At 45.5% G+C, this 16,775-nt stretch overlaps 1 protein-coding gene and 1 long non-coding RNA gene across 4 annotated transcripts in view; one reads left to right on the forward strand and one right to left on the reverse strand.

Moving 5' to 3' along the window:
- Nucleotides 1-16,775, forward strand: part of Chn2 (chimerin 2) — a 277,744-nt gene that overhangs the window by 200,292 nt on the left and 60,677 nt on the right. The window lies entirely within an intron of this gene.
- LOC143272360 (uncharacterized) lies at nt 2,105-15,580 on the reverse strand. The gene is made up of 3 exons (XR_013049862.1): nt 15,485-15,580; nt 2,393-2,836; nt 2,105-2,202 (listed from the first exon to the last, which is right to left on the reverse strand). It is a non-coding gene; the product is annotated as an uncharacterized LOC143272360 (long non-coding RNA).

Consider the following 16,775-nt stretch of genomic DNA (forward strand, 5'->3'; position numbering starts at 1 on the left):
TGAACTACACACCTCTTCCCAAGTACTATGAAGCATCTCTATGTTACTTATGACAGCGAATACATGTGGACAGTATATATCTCACAATTATAATGTTATCACTTAGGGAACTGTAAGAAGAAGAACTTGATAGATGTTCAGAATAGATCTTCCCCAAGTATTTCCAGGCCTCTGATGGTTGACTTCACCAATGGGGAAACTGCAGAAATGGAGGCTGACTTCATAGCCAATGAAGATCTACCAACCTGACTGGGCCTTTCCCTTCTGTTAGGATAAAGTGGTGGAAAAGCTACCTCTGGCAGGCCGGGCCAATGTGAGCTACTAAGAGATCACACCACACAATAGATCTAATGCAAGAGCTTTATTGGGGGAAGGGGGAGAGAGTGAAAGGCCATCTCTGAGTGGGGCCTATCATGAGACAGACAAACAGAGAGAGAGAGAGAACAAAGGAGACAGAGCCATCTGGAGTAGCTGGGGCCTTTAAGGGGTCGTGTGTCACCATGCAGGTTGGTGGGGGTGCCGAATTTACACTACCTCCTCTCTGTACAAATGAAGAGGCTGGCAGGTGGTTGAGTCACAGCTCCAGTTTTGAAAACAGGGGCTTAAGGTGATGTGGAAGGTGGTGCATAGGCGCGGTCTTGTTTCTTTGGCCTAGCACTGGTGTGGCCCTCTCCTGTTCGTGTACTGTGTCTGTCTGCACACCTGGTCCTCCACCCCCATTCCCACAGTGAATAGCTGTCGTTTTCCGCCCAGAACCTACTCACCACCTTCTGGAAATGGTTCCCAGTACTTCCCTCCCACTCTCAGTTTATAGATGTGATCTTCGAAGGGGATTGTGGCTCAAGGCTGATGGGAGAATTCTATTTCCCTGCCCACTGATTGGTTCAAGGGTGGGCATGTGATGCAGTCCAGTCACAACCAGTGGAATACCAGAGTTTCAGAAAGCCCTTTCATCCTTCCCTCTAGCTGGCTGAACTCAGCAGGAAGCAATGTCCTTGGCCCAGGCCTTCAGATTCCCTGCAGCTCCCTGAATGGAACCCACAGAGAAAGAGGTTGAGTCTTTAGGGGGGACCTGAGCCTGGGGCAAACTTGTGTGCATCCTGCTGCGCTCTCCAGGGTATCAGCTGTCAGTTAATTCCTGCTCCAGCTCTTGAATGGAGTCTTGAAATGTTTGTATTAAAGTTGAGTTGCCCCTGTTTTCAAAACTGGAGCTGTGACTCAACCAGCTGCCAGCCTCTCCATCTGTCCCAGCATCCCTGGCTTGCTTAGCAGTGATTTTCAAGAGAAAGCGAAGGTATTCAGATGCAGGTCTATCTGATCAAGTAACCCACACTGTCCTTCTTATAATGGTGATTTGGGGGTGGGAACTGAGGACCAAGGACATCTAGTGTTGATTTTAATGGGTAGGAACACAGAACACTGATTACAAATGGACTTGGGAAGTGACCCCGACTGCTGTCAGTGAACAGCCTCTCCTTTACCTCTGTCTCTAATGAGGTATGTCTGCAAACCTCTTGCTAATTAAATGCATTCAATAAAACGGAGGCAATATGCTAAGAGACTTGGCACACCATCAGTGAGCTAGGTGCTCCTGCGATTTCCGGGAAAAAGAATTTCGTAACAAATGGAAACAAAAAATTGAGCCCTCTCTAGCAGATGCCCCTGCAGATATGAGCCCTCTGCCTGACCCTGTCATCCCAGCAGAGATGGTGGCAGCTGGAAGCCCAGCCCCTGTGGGAAGAAAGAGACCCTGTCCCCAGTCTTTATGAACTCACTGTTTGACCCGTATGAATTTGGGGGAACTTTTTTCCATCAAGTCTGGGGAAAGGGGAAGACTTTTGTTTTCTGGTAGTGGAATGAGCAGACCTGGCCATGGTTTAGGGTGCTTGCGAGGTTGCCTCTGAAGCCCGCTGCAGGACGTCTGTACTAATTTCTCAGTACCAGTGTCCCTGGCCAGGTCCCATGATGATAGATTCTTCATGTCCTCATTGCTTTTTCATCTCCTTGCACATAACCAACTTGGAAGTTTCCAGAGAGTTAATATTTCACCTTGTTCTGAGTCCCCACTCTGAACCTTATGAAGTCCGGCCTCCATAAGAATCGCTGAAGCTTTACACACCCAACTTTTATTACTCTCCTGTGACTTTGTGACTGCAGAAATTGTCATTTGTCATGTTCAGCAAACATTAGTCAATGCTCAGGCTGAAAGCCAGAAAGAGGGAATTAGGAGCTGTGTGTGGCCAGCACACCCACCCACCTGTGTCAGGATAAAGGCAATAACATTTTTGTACAATGTATATAAACTTTATACTAAATAATCCAAGCCATAAGAGATTTCTTTGATGTTCAATCTGGAATGACCTGAGGATTTACGATTATCCCTGCCCCTTACCTTCAAGTGCGCCATGGCTTTTAATCCATTATGAACTGTGCAGTATCTCACTCGGGCTCCCAACAACTGTGATGTTTGTGTCTCCTCATCTCTGCCAGTGAAGAGACACGAAAATGGAGTCTGTGGAGTCAGGGTGATTTGCCCAGAGCCAGCTAGCTACTAATCTGCAGGCCAAGTGACTCTTAGTTCCTCACGGTGGGCATTGGGTGCCTCCAGCTTCCAAACAGCCCTCTTCCCATGCAGCACACAGACAAAGGAACATGTTTTCACTGTGCTTGATGTCAAAGCATCTAAGACAAATGCTATATTGGGAATTATGTTCCTCCTCAAGTGTCAGCTTTCACTGTCAGTGTGGCATGAGTCTAACATCCACTCCTGACTCATTTGTTCCTGTAAAGAAGTAGACAGGGCTGCGAAGATCCCTTAAGGAGAGAGACGTAGTCACTGTGGAAAAATGAAAGAAATTCTCTGTGAGCATTTTCAGCCCTGAGCTTTGTGGATTTTGAAAGAATTTGAAAATGTTGCAAAGAGCTGATCCTTTCACCAAATCCCAAGTGACAAGAACGGGATGCTTGTCCAGCCCCAGTGTACATCCTTCTTCTTCAGTTATGATGAGATACACTAAAAATGAGGGGAAATTGGACATTAGGCAGTAATGTTCAACCTGCTTCTCCCTGGTGTAGCTTTGAATCACCTGCTGAATTCCGGGTTGGTAACAGATAACCATGGAATGTGCTCACCACTGGCTCCTCCCTCTTAGATTCCAAGGAAAAGAAGAAACACTAATATTTCTGTGGGAGTCCTTGGGAAACCAGCTCTGACCTGCTCCCACCTTTTGGAAGGGTTCTTGGGTGGAGCAGAGAGGAATGGGGAAATATTAGGTAGAATGATAGACCTAGATGACGAGGAGAAAGACAGGACACAGGATAGCTTCAGGAGGGCCCTAGATCAATACCCAGCCACCCTAGACATTTATTTAAAAGGGATTTTTATAATATGCCAAGGGGAGAGGCAAAAGACCTCCCCCTTGCAAGATCAAAGCACACCGTACAGCCAAGTATAGACCCTTCCAAACACCTGGAAACCACACCCGTTGTCAAATTATCCAATTATGCAGCCCTGCTGGGTAAAGCAAGCTCAAATTCTCTGACCTTGAGCAAGGCCTTAAGAGAAAGCCTCTATGGGCCCCCATATATTTCTTGGTGTATGTCATGTGCCAGGCTTTGTAGAAGCTATCTTTAGTTGGTCATTCAATTGTCAGAATGACTTTGATGGGGAGTCACTGGGGTAGCTGTAGTGAGCAAGTGACTGGCAGGTGTGTGGAGAACCAACCACTCTGGCCATCCCAACATGTTTTCCCTGAAAGTGACTGGAAGTATGGCATGCAAGGCCTTTGTTGACCAGGATGCCGTTGCTGGATGTGCACATTGTCTCCTCATCCTCATCTACAGTACTTCCCCTCTCCCACAGTGTCCAAGAGGCCACCACAGCTGAGCGATTAAAGTGCTGTGAGCCCAGCAGTAGACTTAATGCCCCCCACCTCTTACACAACATCTCCCAGCTCCTGGTTCCTCAGGCCCTGCTTACCTGGGATCCCCTGAACACCACACAGGCCAAGCCCTGACACCTCCTTCCTTGAAGTCATCCCTTACCCTAAAGGCTTCCCTCCCTGGGCCTTCCTTAGGCTGCCTCCTTGGATCTGAGGTAAAACTGGCTGCACTGACCACAGTATACCAGAGGGTTTGTGAGTTCATCTATCCACATGTAATTATATCAAATCAATAAAATAGTTAACTCCTGGGCACCTAACCCATGTCAAACATGGCTCTACTCCATGTTGACCAATAAATCACCAAGGGACAGGCCATGCACCCAAGCCAAGAAGCCTATGGGTTTTGTAGAGGAATCTATAAAAAAAAGAAAAGAAAAAAGTATTCTTCCTGCCTAAGCTTACTGAGAAACAATGTGGCATGACTGTGGCCACCCAGCAGATACATAGGGCATCTGACAGAGAATGAAGCCCAGAGAGAGGCAGAACCAGCAGGAATAGGCTAGACCACCCAGCACACATCTTAAGAGGCCCTCCCTTCTGGGTTGTCTATACACTTCCCTTTAGTTTTCTTTCTGGTGCTAATTAGGGTGGCCTTTCTGTTGCTTGGCACAAAGGAGTGCCAGCGAGGTCCTAGGGGATGTAGAGCATGCCTGGCATGAAAGACCTTCCAGAGAAGGCAGTGGGCAGGCAGTTCTGGCGGGAGGGCTAGAGAAGGGGAAGGCGCTGGGCAGACATGAGGGGAGACCACTGAAAGTGCCAGGGCCACACACAGCAGGTGTGCACTTGCCCTGTGTGTATGAAAGTGTGGCGGGATGTCAGAGACAACTGAAGACAGCATGGGGTGGACTTGCGGTGGACAGAAAGAGGACGTAGTGAGAGCAGCTATGAAGATAGCAAGGTCTTTGCATTTTGCGTTTCCCAAGCCAATTGCCATTGAAGACTTCTAAATGACGACACTTCCACCAAAGCTAGTTATCATTTTCTGTTTTCAAGGGATGATACCATACCACAGTAGTCTTCCAGATTTCCCCAACCTAAGTTTGGTTAGCTGTCTTTCTAAGTTTGACTCTGTTTAATTGAGAGTTTGGAAGAACCAAACGCCCTTCCCTCGCCCACTTCCTTTGGTCGAACTGGGTCCCATGGAGCTGCCTCAACAGAAAGGGGCCTCCTGTCCCAGGTCAGGTCTCTGCACTCCAGGCCATGGCTGCTTGCGTCCCTTGAACATGCGGCTCCAGTGAGTGCTTGTTAAATCAGCTGGCATCTGTGTCCTTCCACTTCCCACCCAGAAAGGAGGGAATCCGACATATGCCTTTCTTAGAAGAGCTTCAGACTCCTGAAGTCACCTTTGAATTTGGTAATAAAGTAAAAATACTTATTGACCCAGACTCCACACATTCTAGCCATTAATAGTTGTGAAGAAGTCACCTTGTAATTAAATACTTGGAAGAATACTAAAACTGAACGGGGTTGAGGCGGTGTCCTGAGACTCGGAGGAAGTACACACCAGCAGAGTGCACCAAGGTCAGCAGGTTGACCCGAGTCTTTACAGATTGGAATCACACCGAGGTGTGCCAGATGGCACCAAGGAGGAACGGCCTGGCCCTCCTGGGGTGTCCCTGGGCCTCTTCTCTTTCTTGTCACCACTGGTGTCCCCTGGAGGTTGTTCAAGCACTCTGGGTCAAGGGCTGTGACTTACTGATGTCTTTAGGACACACTGCAGGCCATGGACTGTGTACTACAGGGACCTAGTGTCTGGAAGGAACAGGGTGGTGGAGGAGGGGGAGGGAGGGAAGGGGGGATTTTGTGCTGCTGGTACCTGACATTTAGGGCAACATTGCTGGATCTGGGATTCACAGATGGACTCGATTTGGCCACAGCTCACACAATGTCAGTTAAAGAGGTGGGTGGTGGTGAAGAGCAGAGAAGGAGCATTTAGTCAGAGTGGCACACAGGAAAGAGATGCAGATACATGGGCTACAGTGACCCCAAGTTTGTATTCAGGCCACTGGCATGAACTTTAGATTTAAATAGAGGAAGAATTTTTCTTTGGGACAGGAACATCTCATTCATTAGTCTCAGCCAAAGTAAGGTCTGGTTGATTGTTACCTCGGGTCTGGTTCCAAGAAGTCACTATCACTGGCCTCACTCTGGGGAATCCTATGATTATTGATAGAATGTGATTACTAATACAAAATCATTATTTCTGCATGAGGATGTGGGCCTCACCATTAGAGAGAAGTTTAGTGGTAAGAATGGAGCTGAATGGCAGAGTGTTTGCCTCACATGCACGTACTTGAGTTCCTAAGTTCAATTCCCTGGACCCTGCCCCCATAAAAGAAGGAAGGGAGGGAGGGAGGGAGAGAGAGAGGGAGGGTAAAGGAGGGGATGGGAAGGAAGGGAGGGAAGGGGAGGAGAGAGGAGGGAAGGGAAGAGGAAAGGAGGGGAGGGGAGGGAAGGGAGCCTTTGGATACTGGTTTATCCTTGGAGCTTTGTTATTTCTGGAACCTCAGGGGACCTCAGGTTTAAGACAATGTTTCTTATCTTTGTGCCTTCAGCCTTAAGGGGTCAGGGGTCCCCAGGCCTTCCATGGACACTCTTTGAGTGATAACATGCCAGTGCAGAGTCTAGCAGGAATCTGGCCCAAAGTAAAGGAGATGGAGGAAATGAAGATGAAGCCACCAAGTTTCCCTCCTGCCTTTGGTTACCCTGGGGGCCAAGTGAGGAGCCAGATGCTTTACAACAAAGACAATTAAAAATAAAACCATGAGGACTTTAATGCAGCGGGGATAGGCCCTGCATCTTTCTGGTATTTTCAGTAGGAGTCAATGTGAGTTCTTTTCTGTTGCACAATAAGCCTCGTTCTGACCGTCACTAAAGGTTGACAAAGCCAGGCAAGCTGTCTGGGGACCCACTTCATAGTTCGTCCTGCCAGGGCAGCTCAGATTTCTACTCCACCCAAGGGGAGCATCCCCAGATTGCCAGCCAAGCCCAGCATTCTGCCTTTGTGCTATTCCGCTGCTGCTGAGAACCATCACCAAAGAGTGTGCTCCATAAGAGGAAGTCAAGGCAAAGCTGCTTAAAGATTTGTTCAGAGAGGAAGTTTAGTCTCCTAGTTAGAAAGCTGCTGCATAAGCTCCTGCCACGCCAACCTCACCTAAGAGAAGTGACGAGGAATGAAAACTCCTCAGGAATTCCACTGAGTCCAGCTTCATCACCTCTTTTCCAAAGGGAACCGGGTTGTGAGTAGGTTCATTCATGCTTAGAGAAGTTCATTCATGCTGAGAACTGAAAGATGCTATTTGAGCAGAGAGAAGGGCACAGATATGTGTGTGAACTGATGGTTCTCAACCTGTGGGTCGCAACCCCATTTGGGGGGTTGCATATTGGATATTTATATTATGACTCATAGCAGTAGCAAAATTACACCATTATGAAATAGACAATATGTATACAGCCAGAAGAGATACCTTCAGGCTTGTGAACAGGGCAGCTCACATCAGAAAGTGCTGACCAGTGGCTTATAGGTGAATAATGTCCATCCTTGCCATGGCCATATTAGAAAGAAGACTGCTATCTGAGCATCATCCACCATTCCAGTCTCTCACTCAGAGAACACTGGGGGATTTCAGTGAGCAGTTGTCAGACCTACCTGCAGAGCCTCCAGGGAAGGTCTGCTGGCTGTTCACAGGGGTCCTGCATGTAAATGTGAGTTTTTATGCCTGCATACAAAAATAAGAATTCCTAAGATTATAGCAGGATGTGTAGTGAGCCCTCTGAAACACACACTCAATTTTGTCCACATCAACAAATGTATTAATTCTTGTAACTTTCCCAAGTGGGGGATATAGAGTAGTTTGCCTTTGAGGTTGTTTGTTAAGTTTATTTCAAGTATGATTTTTATCACTCCTATGCTGCTATTGACCCATCAGAAGAGGATGGCGTGAACATGAAGGTTGGGAGCAGTGGCCAAGGTGTAAACTGAGAGACGCACTAGCCAGGTGCCACTCTACTCCTTCCGTCTATCAGGCTGGGTAAATTGTTTAACCCCTCTCAGCCTGAGCATCCCCCCCCCCTGCCCAGTCATCCATAACTATCTATTCTATCTCCCCTTCCTGGGGGGATCCATTCCTCCCTTCTAGTCCCTTACTCTACACCTAACCTCTGTGGCTACATGGACTGTAGCTTGCCTGTCAATGACTTAACAGTGAATATCCACATACAAGTGAGTACATACCACGTTGTCTTTCAGGGTCTTTGTTACCTCATTCAGGATGGTGTTTTCTAGCTCCTTCCATTTACCTAAGAATTTCAGGATTTCCTTTTTTTAGTGGCTGAGTAATATTGCATTGTAAAACTGTACCCCATTTTCTTTATCCATTCCTCCATTGACAGACATCTAGGTTGTTTCCGGTTTCTGCCTATTATGAGTAGAGCAGCAATGAACATGGTTGAACAATTGTCTCTGTAATACATTGAAGCGCCTTTAGGGTATATGGCCAACAACAGTGTAGCTGGATTGTGAGGTAGATTTTCCCAGCTTTCTGAGGAACTGTCACACTGATTTTTCCATGGTGACTGTACAAGTTCACACTCTCATCAGCAATGGATTCATATTCCTCTTACTCTGCAACCTGACCAGCATGAGATGTCATTTGTTTGATTGATTTTGGCCATCTTGACTGGTGTAAGATTAAAATCTCAAAGAAGTTTTGATTTGCATTTCCCTGGTGACTGAGGATGTTGAGTATTTCTTTTCAGTGTTTCTCAGCATTTGAATTTCCTCTTTTGAGAGTTGTCTGTTTATATCTGCACCCCATTTTTAATTTGGGTTGTTTTCTTGATGTCCAGTTTTATATATACATAAAATTTGGTTATTAGCCTTCTAGCAGACATGTAGTTGGTAAAAATCTTTTCCTGTTCTATAGTCTGTTGGTTTGTCCAACTGATGGTGTCCTTTGCCTTACAGAAGCGTTTCAGTTTCATGAACTAACATTTATTAAGTGCTGTTCTAGTGCATGTGCTCTCAGTTTCCTGTTCAGAAAGTTATTGCCTGTGCCAGTGAGTTCAAAGCTATTCCCCATGTTCTCTTCTGTCAGATTCAGTGTATCTGGCCTTATGTTGAGGTCTTTGATCCATTTAGAGTTGAGTGTTATGCAAGGTGGTAATATAGTTCTATTTGTTTCTTCTACATGCAGCCATCTAGTTTGACCAGCACGGCTTGTTGAATATGCTGTCTTTTTTCCAGTGAGTATCCCTAGCCTCTTTATAAACAATCAGGTGTCTATAGGTGTGTGAACTTATTTCTGGGTCTTTAATTTTACTCCATTGATTGACATACCATGCTGGTTTTATTACTATAGCTCTGTAGTGCCATTTGAGACTGGGGGTGGTGAGACCTTCAGTGGTTCTTTTATTATCCAGGAGTGTTTTAGTTATCCTGATTTTTGTTTGTTTCTATTTCCATATGAAGGTGAAAATTGTTCTTTCAAATTCTGCGAAGAATTGAGTTGGAATTTTGGTGGGGAATTCGTTGAATCTGTAGATTGCTTTGGGTAGAATGGCTATTTTTACAATATTAATCCTACCAATCCATAAGCATGGGAGATCTTTCCAACTTTTGATATCTTCAATTTCTTTCTTCAGTGCCTTAAAGTTTTTACCCTACAAGTCATTCACTTGCTTGGTTGGAGTTACCCTAAGATACTTTATATTTCTTGAGGCTATTGTGAAAGGTGTTGTTTCCCTGATTTCTTTCTCAGTCTGTTCGTCATTTGTATATAAGAAGGCTACTGATCTTTGTGTGTTATTTTTGTATCCCGCTACTTTGTTGAAAATGTTCAACAGCAGTAGGAGATTACCAGTGGAATTTTTAGGATCACTTACATACACTATTATATCATCTGCAGATAAAGACAGTTTGACTTCTTTGCTTCCTATTGGTATTCCCTTGATCTCCTTCAGTTGTCTTAGAGTTCCAGTTAAAATTTCAAGTACTATTTTGAACAGGTATGGAGAGAGTGGACAGCCTTGTCTTGTTTCTGATTTTGGTAGAACTGCTTTGAGTTTCTCACCATTTATGTTGATGTTGACTATGGGCTTGCTGTAGATAGCTTTTCTAATGTTGAGATATGTCTCTCTGTATTCCTAATCTCTCCAGGAGTTTTATCTTAAAGGGGTGTTGGATTTTGTTAAAGGCCTTTTCTGTATCTAATGAGATGATTATGTGGTTCTTGTCTTTCAGTCTGTTTATGTAGTGGATTACATTTATCGATTTACATATGTTGAACCACCTCTGCATGTTTAGGAGTGAAGCCTAGTTGATCATGTTGGGTGAGCTTTTTGGTGTATTCTTGTATTCATTTTGCAAGTATTTTATTGAGAATTTTTGCATCCATGTTCATAAGGAAAACCGGTCTGTAATTCTCTTTTGTTGTTGGGTCTTTATGTGGTTTGACTATCAGGGTAACTGTGAAGGCCAAATTTTTAAGACACTTCCATGTCTCATAGCCAACCTTGCTGTCTGGTTCTTGCTATAACCTGACTGGCTTTCTATTGCCAGAAAGATAGTCTCAGCCAAGATTCTTCATGGATTTAAGAACACATCCTAAGAGGTGCAGACCATTCTGCATCACTGCTGTCTCTAAAAGGACTTTTCACTTAGGAAAAACAAAACCAAACTAGTGAACTGCTTGCTTTACACATAGAAACCTTTTAAGAATCACATAATCTTCCTGGGAGATGTCAGTGCCATCATCAATGGTCCACTGAAGTTACATGTCACAAGCTCAGTAGGTTTCTCCTGCAGGGATTCCTGATAGGCATTTGTAAGCCACCATCTCTGAAGGGGCTGCTGTGAGTGAGTGGCTCCTGTGTTATTTGCCCATGGACCCCTTTCAATGTCAACCTGTGTCCCAAAGAAATGGAACCAACACAGTTGGTTCAAACCAGAGGAAAGGTTCCCACTCTGAGGGTCCGTTTCACAGCTTGGAATGCTGGGGCCCCTTCCCCACATTTACAATGTTCATTCTGCTTTGAGCTGCTCCCAGCCATGTTCCTGACTTTGGCCCGTCTGCACAATGCCTCCGCTGTCCACATTGGATATGAGCTGCTGTAGAGAAGAGCTCACTTTCCTGGGTTTGAATTCTCAGAGTCATAGAACTATAGCTGCCAGTGTGGGGAGAAGCAAATGGCTCTGGCGTCTGCTTGGTGCTTGATGCCCACTGACCCAATGATGCTCATGCTCTGTAAAGTGGTCCACTTGATGATGCCCACTGACCCATGATGGTCATGCTCTGTAAAGCGGTCCACTTGATGCCCACTCACCCATGATGGTCATGCTCTGTAATGCGGTCCACTTGACAATCACCCATATTGTAATGTGCTGCCCAGCAGTTGCTCTGTGCAAAGTCCACGATTGACATGGGTGTGGAAGCTCAGAGCCTTCACCCCAATTTGTCATGACTTTAAAGACAAGCCTGCTCAGCACCTCTTGGGGCTAGAGCCTTTGCTGAATGCCATTGCCTATTCCTCTTAGCCAATCTTGTTTCCAGGGCCCTCTGCTAGCCTGAGACTGTATCCCAGAGGACCCAACCTGTAAAAATTCCATAGTGACCTTGAAATCCCAGACTAAAACTAGAAAACAGCATCTCTGTTGTTTTTTGTTGAAGCCAGTTTCCTTCTTAAGCTGGCAGTCTGTATATCCTTAGAGTTCATTTGAGTATCCCCTCCACCCTCTTCTCCCTAGAGTTCTAGCTTCTTTGCTTGGGACCTTTGCAGGGCCATTGGGAGTTGTCTTAGTTCCATCAACACCTTGCCACACTTGCATCCTGTCCATTCTCTATGCCATGCCCATGCCCACCCTAACTTCATCCTAGGCTCAGCTGCAGGTCTCCCTAGCCAGCCTCCTCTCAGTGCCACATCCCTGCCACTCACAGCTTCAGGGAGCCACTCTGATGTCTCCTGCCACTGCAGAGCTGTGTGGGGACAATATGAGACTGCTCAATTTTCCACCATTGAAACTGTTTGGGCAAAAAGCCCACCCCAGCTTTACGGTTCCTTTTAATTAGCACTGAAGATTCCGTGTGCTTTGAGCACAAAGCCAACAATCTGATGCTGTGCAGAATGCCTTAAAGAAAGAACAGTTTCATTTTCCTGTGTCCCTGGGTGAAAAAAAGCCATCACGTGTACTCTCCTTCTGCAGAAATCAGTTTAAGTTAGCTCCATGCAGACATCCATGTTTTATCACATGTTGAGTGAGAACCTTTCCTCACCAGGGCTTGTTTAAAATACAGTGGTTCATAGAGCAAGGCCTGGACATCAGAGAATTTAGAACCACCATTTCTAGAACGTTCTTGGGAGGAGTTGGGTCACTTTCAAACCCAATGAACTCCAGCAGTGAGTGACTTCAGCCTTGAGCACCTCCAGGAAGGGCCCATAGTGTTGTGAGACACATCTTCAGTTATTCTTCTCTGCAAGAGATTGTCACACCTGTGTCTCTATACAGGTAGCAAATGGACTTGTGGGGGTCCATGCCTATCTTGGGCTGAAAGGTATGTTTGACTAGTTTGCACATTGCCTTTAGAAGTATTTTTAATTGTGACAATTTTTATAAACTTTTATTTCTAGTTTCTCTTTTTAAGAAGTCAGTATCTAGAAGGCCACAGTCCAGACAGAACCAAATCTCAAAGTATCTACTGCTCCATCCCATAAAACACACCCACCTCTGCCCTTACATGGGCAGGTGCTTTACAGCCCCATCCACCTCTGCCCTCAGATGGGCAGGTGTTTTGCAATCCCACGCTCCTCTGCCTTCTGGTGGGCAGGCTACTTGCAATCCCACCCTCCTCTGCCTTGTGGTAGGCAGGGTCCTTACAATCCCACCCTCCCCTGCCTTGTGATAGGCAGGGTCCTTATAGTCCCACCCTCCTCTGCCTTGTGGTGGGCAAGGGTCCTTGCAGCGCCACAGTTTTCTCAGCACTATCCTCCCTCACCCACTTCCCTCCCCAACCCAAGTCCTCACAAGCCATTGATGGAGGATTTTGTTTTCCTTTTTAACCATGTAGGGGAATTATTCATACTTAGGTTTGTTTTCCATTAATTAGTGTAAGTAGGGGCATAGGCTTTTTGCTTAAACAAGTGCCTTAGAACAGTAACCACCCCTCTAGATTTTCCCTCTTCTGGCTCATATGGCTAGATGGCAGATTACTACAAACTTAGCTGATTTAAACACTCTGTTCTATCTGCACCCTTCCCACGCGGGCCCCTCCATCATCCAGCTGATCAGAGCAGCAGCAGCCTTTTCTGACTTCGGCTGCCAGCCAGAGAAAACCTGCTTAGGAAGGGCTGTGATTTCCCACCTGGGTAATCCCCCCATCATATAGGCCACTGATCGGTACCTTTAATGACATCCGAAGAACACCTTTGATCATAGACCGTAACTACATAACAGGATATCATATAGCATAATCAAAGGAGTAGCTTCAGGGGCAGAGGTCAGGGTAAGAATCTAGAATGCTGCCGTCTTAACCTCTGGCTGGTCTGCCACCTCTCTACACAGCCTTTGATAGCGTCCCCTGACCTGTTTCTTCCTTGCCAGCTCCTGTCTCTTCTGGAGAATCTAAAAGCTGTTATCACCCATCCTTCTGTTTGAAGCAAGCAGGGTGTTCGTTCATGTAAGTGTGTGTTTTCTACTCAGGCCTCATCTCGCTGTCAGTACAGGAGCTGGCGAGGTCTGTTGGCCCATACCCCACAGGTATCACAGGTACCCTGTTTGGAGCTTTCCAAGAGCAATCGTGTTTAGCTGCGCACATTCAGAAACTCTTCACATAGAACAGGAGCCCACTCTTTCTCCAGGGGATTTAGAAGCTGACACAGATGTATCTAAGGCATCTACACAGTTCAACAAGGGAACGGGGGAGCAGCTGCCCATCTTTCCGGAGTCCATGACAAGCAGCAAAACATCTGCAGGCCGTCCTGATCCCACTGGGAACCAGCAGTAAGAGGTGGCCAGGCAGGAGCTTTTGTGGGGTTTGGCTCTCTGTTCACTGTTTGGATTGGATCTTGCTTTGATACCTTTATACAACTTCATAAAATCGACTTTATAAGCAGAGAGGTTGATGACCTTTGGCAAGCTTACCTCACTGGACAGCCATCTCCCTTTGGGAACACACACAGATACTCACATACACACACATGCACGAATGGGTAGACATACACAAACAATATACATGCACAAACATACACTCTCACACACACACACTATATATATATATGCACACACAAAGAGGTTCACATGGAGAGAGAGTCTCTCAGAATTCAAGGATGTATGAATGATTGGTTGGGGGGTGGGCACTGACACATTAGGAGGAGCACGTAAGTGGATGCTGGCTTACACTTAAAATTGTAAGGAACAACTTCAATTTTTAAATTCATTATGGCTAGATTAGTTTTAGGTGTTTGTACAATGTGCACTGGTAAATTTATACCTAGCACTATGCTCTGCTTTCCTGCCAACATGAGCGAGGGAGCTTGGACAGCTGGCATGATCCTGGAAGCTTTGTGGCTGTGTCTCTGCACTCGGGTGTGGTTTGCATTATAACGACTGAAGGATGTTAGTATTTCAGGGTTCTTAGCTTTAAGAATTCACTTCAACTATGCTTAAAAAGTAATAGGCTTGATGTAGGATGTGTAAGTTAATATTCTCTTGATGTTTAAAGATAGAAATTATTAAGATCTAGTGAGAGGGTTTAAAATGCCAAGACACTTAGAGTCTCTTGACTAGAAAGGTCAAATTGGAATTGAGAGGAGCTTGGGGCCAGAGGCTTGATAGTGGACTGAAGATCCTTCTCATCGCCCAGCCTTCCTCCTTGTCTTGGTCCACGAGTGTCCACAGAGATCACTGTCCCATTGCAGTTATTACATAATAATGTCCATAGTGTAAGGCAAAGGATGTATCTCAGGGTTCCTAATGCTGTAAAGATATACCATCGTAAATGGAGGTTTCTCTATCCTCCCCCGTCCCACAGCCACTTCTACATAATCACTCACAGCCTTAATATTAATTACAAAATGTTTGGCCTATTAGCTCAGGCTTATTACTAACTAGCTCTTACACTTAAATTAACCTATAATTGCCAGGTGATGATGGTGCATGCCTTTAATCCCAGTACTCGGGAGGCCAAGGCAGGTGGATATCTGTGAGTTTGAGGCTAGCCTGGGCTATAAAGTGAGTTCCAGGAAAGGCACAAAGCTACACAGGGAAACCTTGTCTCAAAAAACCAATCCTCCCACCAAAAAAAAATTAACCCATAATTGTTACCTATGTTTAGCCACATGGCTTGGTACCTTTTCTCATCTTGCTCCCTTTGCATCTGGCTGGTGACTCCTGACTCCACCCTTCCTCTGGCCAAGCATTTATAAGTAATATTAAGCCTCTGAGTGGTTATTTAAGAATTGGCAGGCAGGAGAGAACAATCCATTTACACACTGTGACCACGGCAACTCTTATAAAGGAGAACATTTAATTGTGGTGGCTCACTTACAGTTCCAGAGGTTCAGTCCATCATCATCATGGCAGGGAACAGGGTGGAGTGCAGGCAGACATGGAGCTGGCTACATCTTGATCAGAAGACAACAGGAAGTAGACTGAAGCACTGGGCATAGCTTGGGCATATATGAGACCTCAAAGCCCACCCCCACCGTGACACCCTTCCTCTAACAGGGCCACACCCACTCCAACAAAGCCACACCTCCTAATAGTTCACTCTCTATGAGCTTATGGGGCCAATTACATTCAAACTACCACAGGAGGTGATCGTGGGAAGAACCTTCTCCATCTGTCCCCCATCAGTCATTAATCAAGATAACACCCCTACAGACTTGCCTACAGGCTAGTCTTGTTAATGCCATTTCACAGTTGAGGTTCCCTCTTTTCAGATGGCTCTAATTTGTGTCAGGCTGACAAAAAAAACTAACCCTGATGACAGATTTGAATAGCTCCTTAGATGGTTCTGCTTTGTGACCCACTAACTGGTCTGCAGCTGACGCTGGCTTACTTTTTCTCTGAGTTCGATGGATATTTTTTATTTAGCTGATAGAGCCCTCCCTTCCTTCTCACAGGCCCACAGACAGAGCATCCCACCCTGAGACTGCTCAGGCAGTAGTTGTCAAATGCCATCTATTCCTGTGGAATTGAAGGGTTTTTGACATTATCCAGGTGAAATACCTAACTTAGAAATCTACATGTCGCTTGCCTCTGAATTCACAGGTACAGTATACCTCATTCCTCAAGAGATGGCTGCTTCCTGCTTTTGCTTTTCTCTGGAAAGGTAAAATTGTTTGAAGTTTAATCAAAAAGGAACTGAGGCATAATGATGGCCCAATGCTCTACCCAAAATGCAAAAAGGTTAGCAAGAATTTTCCTAAGCTCCCCATAGATCCTAACATTCATGGATGAATTCTTCCTGCTCCTCAACTGAAGAGCCTCCCTGAGGGAATAGGACAAAAGGGAGCATACGAATAATGGAACAAGTGCTTGCTGAAAGGAGCCAAGGTTATTAGTAAATATATGCATATGGAAATGTGGTAGGTTTAACTGGACCTGTCAGTCATCCAGACTAATATTTATTCATTTTAAACTGAAGAGCTGAGGATAACAAATATGAAACCATTCAATGATAGTTGCTGAAATAGTTTGGGTTCACTTTGCATCACGGGTAGTCCCAGTTTATCTCTTGTTGTTTAATTCATAGTCAAGAGCATCTTGAGCAGCTAGCCCTGGCCTTTGAGGATATAGTGATGGTTTTCTTTTGAGCTGTATTTTGGCTACAACCA

The sequence above is a fragment of the Peromyscus maniculatus genome, chromosome 3 (assembly GCF_049852395.1).
Source record: "Peromyscus maniculatus bairdii isolate BWxNUB_F1_BW_parent chromosome 3, HU_Pman_BW_mat_3.1, whole genome shotgun sequence".
Taxonomy (NCBI): Eukaryota; Metazoa; Chordata; class Mammalia; order Rodentia; family Cricetidae; genus Peromyscus; species Peromyscus maniculatus.